This window comes from Lolium rigidum, unplaced genomic scaffold, assembly GCF_022539505.1.
Source record: "Lolium rigidum isolate FL_2022 unplaced genomic scaffold, APGP_CSIRO_Lrig_0.1 contig_49209_1, whole genome shotgun sequence".
Classification (NCBI taxonomy): Eukaryota; Viridiplantae; Streptophyta; class Magnoliopsida; order Poales; family Poaceae; genus Lolium; species Lolium rigidum.
Window position 1 is genome coordinate 22,175 of NW_025900755.1, and position 9,397 is coordinate 31,571.

General features: G+C 44.2%; 1 long non-coding RNA gene across 1 annotated transcript; it reads right to left on the reverse strand.

The window, feature by feature from the left end:
• Nucleotides 1-650: 650 nt before the first annotated feature.
• LOC124681617 lies at nucleotides 651-2,061 on the reverse strand. Its single transcript, XR_006995960.1, has 4 exons — nucleotides 1,451-2,061; nucleotides 1,034-1,362; nucleotides 806-939; nucleotides 651-713 (listed from the first exon to the last, which is right to left on the reverse strand). It is a non-coding gene; the product is annotated as an uncharacterized LOC124681617 (long non-coding RNA).
• Between the last annotated feature and the right edge of the window lie 7,336 nt (nucleotides 2,062-9,397).

A 9,397-nucleotide genomic window follows, 5' to 3' on the forward strand; every position in this document is an offset into this window, starting at 1 on the left:
GCCAGTTTTTTCAAGCTTCTACCACTGCCTAGGAATCCATGATCGCTCGACGAGCTTTCTTCATGTTGATCACGCCTTTCTTCATCTTGGCGATCTTCTCCTTGCTAAACATGACCCTGAAACTAAGAAGCAACCAGAATCAAGAAAATAAACTTAACTACACCTTGAATGAATCTTCAATGGATCATTCTCTTCCTCTGTCAGTAGTTCCAAAAACTGCCAGAGCAAACAAGAACTGCAACAACTATAGCGAGTGCTGAATAGAAAAGGTTCCATCTGTATATACGCAAAGAAAATGATACCAACTTCTATTGGACCTATGTTCAAGGCTTGTATGTTCACTGCCATCGGACACTCTCACTTGTTAACACCAACAAGAAGGATGTTGTATAGGATCATGGAGTTCCAGGAATGTTGTAGTTTGCTGTTAAGATAGGTGCACAATCAGAATTCATGCGCAGCTCACCATACCGTTTACAGTTGATCTAGTCTGAATATACATGGTTGAATTTCTTAGTGAAGAAACGTCTTAAATATATATGGTTGGTGTAAGTCAAGTCCAAATGGGATCATATGCACGTCTTTAAATGCTCTGGTCTCTAATTTCAAGAAGTGAAGAAAAGCTTGATTTTTTGTTACCCGAGAAGCGATCCGCTTGTTCAAGTCTGTATGCCAAAGTCGGATCATCAGCTTGTGCTTCCCAATTGCAATCACTGTCGAACAAACACATCACATTCAGGCCAACGGTCATTGTATTTTGATGCAACTCATTGTATTTTGCAGTGAGTGAATGCATGCTTCGCACCTTGCCTGCACCGATGCGCATCGTTAGTGGCCTGTCGTGCTTGTAGCTGTTGTCAAACACTGTCATGTTGGAGAACCTTTCACGCAAGCTAAATTGAGCAGATCGGCTCCAACCATATGGGAGGTTGACCAAGTCTGCATCAAAGCCATGGATGTTACAAAGATAAAATATTCTAAAAACATCGTGCAGCTGCAGCTAGTATGATAAGTGTAGAGGCCAAGGGCTCACCATTTGTACCCACCAGCAACAAATACATCTGAGTAGTGCTTCTTCCCATTAAGCCTTGTGAAATCCGTGATTTTCCGAGTAAACTCCGTGATTTTCCGAGTAAACTCCGACATCTGCGGGTCCTCCGGCCTGAGCTCTATCTGTTTGTTTGTTGTCTCCTTCAGCAACATGTTGATCACTACACAATTAATCTAAAAACATTTCTGGGGTTTGCAAACTCTGAATATGTTTATTTGATTACTGAAGTAGATTAGACAAGAAGCTTGTGCTTCTCATCACGCAATATCTTCCGGGAGTTGGTCTGGCACTTCTCCAGGATCCTTGGCATCCTAGAAGCGAGCCACAGTTTGCATATTTGCGATCAGTTCCAAAGAAAACAGGGCCCTAGAAACATAAAAGATAGTGTGGAGAACTTACACTGTCTTGGGAGTCCATAAATCATAGAGCTTGAGAAGATGACGCGGCCGACCACACCGTCACAGAGCATGCGCATCTCGCGGGTCTTCTTCGGGACCCGGCCCGGTGCTTCGTGAAGGTCACTGCTGGTTCGACGAGTTCTCCCTCTTGATCTCGAAAGACAATAACAAGAACAAGAAAACCCAAAGCTCAGATCCATACAAGAAACCTAGAGAGCAGGTCGGATCCGTGGTTTCCCTGCCCAGATCTCCTCCGTACAAGAACAAGAAAACCCAAGACTCAGATCCGTGTCACCCATACGGAAAATACATCCAAACAATAAAAGAAAAGAAACCTAGAGAGCAGGTCAGATCCGTGGTCTCCCTGCCCAGATCAGGGAGTGGATAGATCGCTTGACGGAGGCCATGAATCATGTCATGCCGGCCGCTGGACTTGAGGTATGTCAGAGCAATACCTTGTGGAGAACGTCGGCAACATCAACTCCCATAGGCGACCACCAGCAGGATCTCGGGGAGGACGACGCTTCAGATTAGGGCCGGCAACGCGAAAGGGTCATGGCGGCGATGGTGGTCTCACGGACGACCACCGGTGGGAGCGCCGTCCAACGATGATCTTCTCTATGCCGTCGCGCGAGGCCCTCGGCTACTGTCACCGCTGGAGGCCCTCGGCTGCCGCCGCCGCTTAGGTCTGTGTCGCCACTTCAGGGCTACGCGATGCGCTTGGTTGAGCTACAGGATTGAACTGCAAAATAGGTGGCAACGAAGCGATTAGTTTATGGCCCATGCTGAAGCGGCCCAGGTAGGCGATTGGGCGGAAGCGGCCCAGGTGCGGACGAACGGAAGTACGACGATGACGACGAAAGGGTTTGACGTATGGCTGAGCAGAATAAGGAACCAGTTTAGTCTTTTGGGCGCGCCTAGGTCACAGGCGACTGAGAATTAATAATTCTCAGTCGACCTGATTTCTCGCTTCTAGCTAAATCCCGATCGATTAGTTCTTTTCCTTTGAATGGATCCCGATCGATCGATTAACTACTGGCCTGATACGTTTTGTTTTGTTGGGCTTCAGGTTGATGGGCCATTTTTTCATGTACTATGCTGGAGGCTGGACACATGAACCAATTTCTTTCTACGCTTTTTAGCTTAGCGCCGGACGTACTAGAGACTGAGAGACAAGTAACCTGGAAAATCAGTCGTAACATATTTGCTACTAAGAAATTCGTGGTTACAACTCAGCGAAATTCTTAGTTTCAACCCATGTGTAACTGGAAATATTACAGTTTCAACCCACTTGTAACTGTAAACATTGTAGTTGCAACCCACGTGTAACTGAACAAATCTTAGTTGCACCCCACGTGCAACTGAAAAGATCTGAGTTCCAACTCACATGCAACTGGAAAGAATCGCAGTTACAACCCACATGCAACTATTGCAGTTGCAACCCACGTGCAAGTAAAAATTGTCAGTAGCAACCTAGGTTCAAGTGGAAATACTCAGTTGCGACACATTTGTAACTAGGAAAATATCAATTACAACACATTTGCAACTGGAAAAATATCAGTTGCAACTCATCTGTTGCTAAAAAAAATCTCACTTATAACTCATATACAACTAGAGAAATCACGGTTGCAACCTGTGTGTAACTAGAAATATCACAGTTGCAACCGATGTGCAACTAAAAAAATCACAGTTGCAACCAACGTGCAACTCAGAAAAAATAGAGTAAAGATAAAATGAGAAAAAAGAAAAAACATAAAGGGGAAAATAATAAAATAATAAAAATAGAATAAAAACAAAAATAAAGTATTACAAAAATAATCATAAAATTAAGAAATTAAATGACACAAGAAAACAACAAAGAACCACCCGGCAAAACAACCATCGTGGTTGCCCGTTGAAAGATGAAAACAGGACATCACATGCACAATAACAAAGCACACACACGTAGAATAGCTCAGCAAGAAAAGATGAATAGCCCACATGCATAGAACAAAGTCCAAATTGGTAGGTACATGTATAAATCAAATGGGCCGGACAAAGCACACAGCCCAGCACACGTACAAGCCACGTCTTCTGTGTACACGGCATGAGAACGACAAAACATAGCGCGAATCTTAGCGCTCAAATCGAACATCTATTTAGTCGACTGAGATTTAACTAATTCTCAGGCGCCTGAGAATTAGCAAATCCGTAGTCTTTTTAAGTAGTAGAGATAGCGGGATTAAGAGCATCTCCACTCGTCCCCCCGAACACGCCCCCGGCGAGCGTTTTTTCCATCCGGACGGCGTAATTCGGCCCAGTCGCGCCCCCGGTTCCTCGTTTTCGTCCGAATTTGGGCCTAAATTCATCCGGCGATCCCACGACATCCCCGGCCCCCCGGGGAGCGCTCGGGGACTCCGGACGAAACGAAAGCGCGCGAAACGACGAGGAAACTTCCCGCGCGTCTGGTGGCCCCAACTTGTCGGCGAGAGAAACCGATCGTCGTCCTCATCGCATCGTCTTCCGCGCGGCTGTAAAGCCTGCCGCCGGTCTGCATTCGCCGGCCACGCGGCGAGTTAATGTCGTCGTCTTCCACGCACGCATCGTCTTCCGCGCGCACTAAAGGCTGCCGCCGGTCAGCTCGCCGCGGACGCGTCGCAATCCACGCGGCATTTAATCCCCGTGATAGGGCAAAGGTGGCCGATCTTTCGATGAGAGTATGATAGCGTCGATTTGTTGGTGGAGTTCGTGCTTGACGGTCCGACTACACGTGCAGAGCTCGTGCGCCAATGCAATCGCTAGGACAATCTCCGGGAGTTACTGATCTTGCGGATGCACGATCAGCCTGACCAGCGAGGGTCTTAATTCCTACCTGAAATCGAGAACAAGTAAGAACTAATATTGCAATCAGAATATTGCGGATGAAAGATGAAAGCTTTATTGAATAAGGTGGGATCCCGAATAGTCGGTCTTGTTCGGGCGTTGGCCTCAAAAGAAGTACACGAGAGTTGCGGCAATGGCTAACTTTTAATCTAATCAAAATCCGAGTCTAAACGTGACGGCTATGGGGGTATTTAAAGGAGGAAAAGGTGGGGTTTCGGCCAACCATACGTATGGTGGTCGAACCAAACCCTAGAAGGCCTTTTCCCCTTCAATACGGACTCTAAAAAGTGGCTGACTTAAATCCTGCGAAAATGACATGGGCCTGGCCCAAAACTAAAGGTGACGCAGCACCATAACATGCTATGGACGAAATTATGAAGTGGGAAACTCTATATTTCGTCCATGTCTTCATCTCTTCTTATGGTGGCTTCAAAGTTCTGAAATCTCCACTTGCGGCGTCATCTTCAATCCTCAAACGCTTGCTGCCATCTCCTCCATGCGTGATCATGCTCCAATGCTTGTCCTCCTCATCCATGCTTGGTCCATCATTCCTAAGAGTAACAAACATATCTGATTTAGGCAGCATCATATTCTCATGTATGTGAGGAATAGTTCCAAGAAACGAAAGTACCTGATAGTTAAGTTGTTTGGCACGAGCTCGAGTGATTGGTCCTTGTATTTGTGTGGCTGTAGGTACAGCGGTTGTATCAAGAGATGGGATGTCCTCATCATGCCCCCTTCTTGAATTGAAGTCGTCCTCGACGAAAGCTCCTCTTCTTCACCAAAGTAAGGCTTCAAATCTGCAATGTTAAATGTAGGACTAACCGAACCCAATTCTGCGGGAAGCTCAAGTTTATATGCATTATCATTTATTTTCTCTAACACCTTAAAAGGACCAGCAGCACGATGGCATTAGTTTTGACTTGCGCAATTCAGGAAAACGATCTTTGCGCAAATGCAACCAAACAAGATCACCAACATCAAACACAACATGCTTTCTTCCTCTATCCCCAGCAATTTTATACTTAGCATTCATGCGTTCTATGTTGTCTTTAGTAGTCTCATGCAATTTTAGTATCAATTCAGCACGGTCTGTAGCATCCAAATTATTTTGCACAGAAGATGGTAAAGGCAACAAATCAATGGGTGCACGTGGTACAAAACCATAAACAATCTCAAATGGGCACATCTTAGTGGTAGAATGCAGCGAACGATTGTAAGCAAATTCAATATGAGGTAAACATTCTTCCCACAATTTTAAGTTCTTTTTCAAAACAGCCCGCAGCATCGTAGACAAAGTTCTATTTACTACTTCAGTTTGTCCATCAGTTTGGGGATGACATGTAGTACTAAACAGCAATTTAGTCCCCAACTTAGCCCATAAACATCTCCAAAAGTGGCTAAAAAATTAAGTATCACGATCAGAAACAATAGTATTTGGCACACCATGTAAACGCACAATTTCCCGAAAGAACAAATCAGCAACATGTGTAGCATCATCAGTTTTGTGACATGGAATAAAGTGTGCCATCTTAGAAAATCTATCCACAACAACAAAGATACTATCCCTCCCCTTCTGTGTACGAGGCAAACCCAAAACGAAATCCATAGAAATATCTTCCCAAGGTACACTAGGAACAGGAAGAGGCATATATAAACCATGTGGATTAAGTCGAGACTTAGCTTTTTGACATGTAGTGCAGCGTGCCACAAATCTCTCAACATCTCGACGCATACGTGGCCAAAAGAAGTGTGCAGCAAGTACATCTTCCGTCTTCTTCACACCAAAGTGTCCCATCAATCCTCCTCCATGCGCCTCCTGCAACAACAAAAGACGAACGGAACCATCTGGGATGCATAGCTTGTTAGCACGGAACACAAATCCATCATTGAGGACGAATTTGTTCCATGTTCTACCATCTTTACAATTCAGCAACACATCTTTAAAATCAGCATCAGTCAAGTATTGTTCCTTTATTGTTTCTAATCCAAAAATCTTGAAGTCAAGTTGAGATAGCATAGTATAACGGCGCGACAAAGCATCAGCAATAACATTATCTTTACCCTTTTTGTGTTTGATAACATAAGGACAAGACTCAATAAACTCAACCCACTTTGCATGGCGGCGATTCAACTTAGCTTGACTACGAATATGCTTCAAAGATTCATGATCAGAATGTATAACAAATTCTTTAGGCCATAAATAATGTTGCCAAGTTTCTAATGTCCGAACCAGCGCATATAATTCTTTATCATAAGTAGAATAGTTCAGACTAGGCCCACTCAATTTTTCACTAAAATATGCAACAGGTTTGCCCTCTTGTAATAACACACCTCCCAAACCAATTCCACTAGCATCACATTCAAGCTCAAAAGTCTTATTGAAATCGAGGAAGTTGGAGTAATGGAGCATGTGTTAACTTATCTTTCAGAATCATGAAGGCTTCTTGTTGTGCATCGCCCCACACAAAGGGCACATCCTTCTTTGTAAGCTCATTCAGCGGCGCAGCAATGGATCCAAAATCTTTCACAAAGCGCCTATAGAACCCAGCGAGGCCAAGAAAACTCCTCACTTGTGTGACCGTCTTTGGCTGCGGCCAACTCTCAATCGCCTCAATCTTGGCTGGATCAACTTCAATTCCCTGCGCAGTAACAACATAGCCAAGAAACGCAACTCGATTGGTGCAAAAGGTGCACTTCTCAAGATTACCATACAAACGTGCATCACGTAACGCATTGAAAACAGCACGTAAATGATCCAAATGTTCCTCCAAAGATTTGCTATAAATCAGAATATCATCAAAGTATACCACCACAAAACGTCCAATAAAAGCACGTAAAACTTCGTTCATCAATCTCATGAAAGTACTAGGTGCATTAGTTAAACCAAAGGGCATTACTAACCACTCATATAAGCCGAACTTAGTTTTAAACGCTGTTTTCCATTCATCTCCTAATTTCATACGAATCTGGTGGTAACCACTACGCAAATCAACTTTAGAGAACATAACGAGAACCACTCAATTCATCAAGCATATCATCTAAACGAGGTATTGGATGACGGTATCGAATGGTAATATTATTAATAGTTCTACAATCAGTACACATGCGTGAAGAACCATCCTTCTTAGGTACCAAGATAATAGGAACAGCACATGGGCTAAGAGACTCACGAATGTAACCTTTATCTTGGAGAACCTGAATTTGTCGCTGAATCTCTTTCGTCTCTTCAGGATTGGTACGGTATGGTGCACGGTTGGGCAGCGACGCTCCTGGAATCAAGTCAATCTGGTGTTCTATGCCACGGATAGGTGGTAGTCCGGGGGAACATCTTGTGGGAACACATCAATGAATTCCTGCAAAAGGTTAGCAACCGCGAGTGGAAAAGAAGGAGGCATATCCTCAAATGAAAACAGAACTTCTTTGCAAATGATAGCATAGCATTGAGTAGTGTCCACATCAAGTTCAGCAATATCAGATTTGCTAGCAAGCAAACAAGGATTTTTCAAACGAATTTCAGTAGCATGGTTTGAATCAGATTTAGTATTAGTCTTATGTGGAACAAAATCTGCAGCAACAATCTGATTCTCACTCTTAAGTTTCTCCTCGTTTTTTACTCTACTAGCTCTAGCAAGATCATCTTTTAGTATTTGTTCAGGAGTCATAGGTTTGAGACCAATTTTCTTTCCATCATGCATAAGAGAATACTGATTAGTTTTACCATTATGAATAGATTCTCTATCAAATTGCCAAGGTCTACCAAGTAACAAAGAACAAGCTTGCATAGGTACAACATCACAATCCACAAAATCAGAATATGTACCAATAGTAAAATGCACACGTGTAGTTCTTGTTACCTTGAGCTTCCGAGAGCTCTCAAACCATTGGATGTAGTATGGATGTGTGCGCTGTCTTGTAGGAAGAGAAAGCTTCTCCACCATGTCAACGCTGGCCAGATTATTGCAACTCCCTCCATTAATGATGATCCGTATAGCTCGCTCTTTTACAACGCCTCTTGTTTGGAACAGATTGTGGCGTTGATCATGCTCAGCTTTGCTCAATTGCACGCTCAACACACGCTGTGCAACTAAGCTCTCGTATCGATCGGCGGTGTCAGCTTTCATTACCTCCATCTCTCTCTCAAAATCAGAATTGGTGTCATCACGTGCAACAATAAGGGTAACTGTCTCTTCATCAAAGTCACTTGCGGAATCATATTCTCCATCTTCACGCACCAACATCACACGCTTGGTTCTGCATTCTCTCTCTATGTGACCAAATCCCAAGCATTTGCGACATTGAATGTCGCGCGTCTTCCCCGTGGAGGCCATGGAAGATGAACTCCGAGGAGGACCAGCCGATGGTGTTGGTGTAGAGGCAGGAGGTGCTCGTGATGCAGGCGCGGTGTACTTGGAGGTAGTAGGAGCTGGTGCAGTACCACGAGATTGTGGCGCTGATTGTCGCGGAGACCACGACGATGTACGACCTGCAGAAACGTTAGTTCTTCTCCATGGTGGTTGACGATCCTGCACTTCACGTTCAGCTTTGCAAGCAAGATGAAACAAGCGAGTAATAGTGTTGTACTCCTTATAATCTAAAATATGCTGAATCTCTTTATTCAAACCACCAAAGAAACGAGCAAGCATAGCCTCATTATCCTCTACAATACCACAGCGAATCATGCCAGTTTGCAATTCTTGATAATAGTCTTCTACAGAATTTTTTCCTTGTTCTAAGCGAGACAATTTTTTCAGCAAATCACGTTGATAATGTGGAGGAACAAAACGAGTACGCATAGCAAGTTTTAACCCAGTCCAAGTAGCAGGAATATTTGCTGCATGTGTTCTACAATATTCAGACCACCAAATAGATGCAAAATGATGAGGTCTAAGACCCCGTGTGTGGCCCGATCTTGCGGATTGACGTCGAAACCAAAGGGGAGATGGGAAAACGCGAGGAACACGAAGAACACGGTGATGAACACGAGGAACCCCGAGACTCACGCACGCACACCAACCCGATACACCCGATACTTACCCCCGTGGCTCGATGGACCACGCCAATAGAATCACCGGAAGAGGCACGC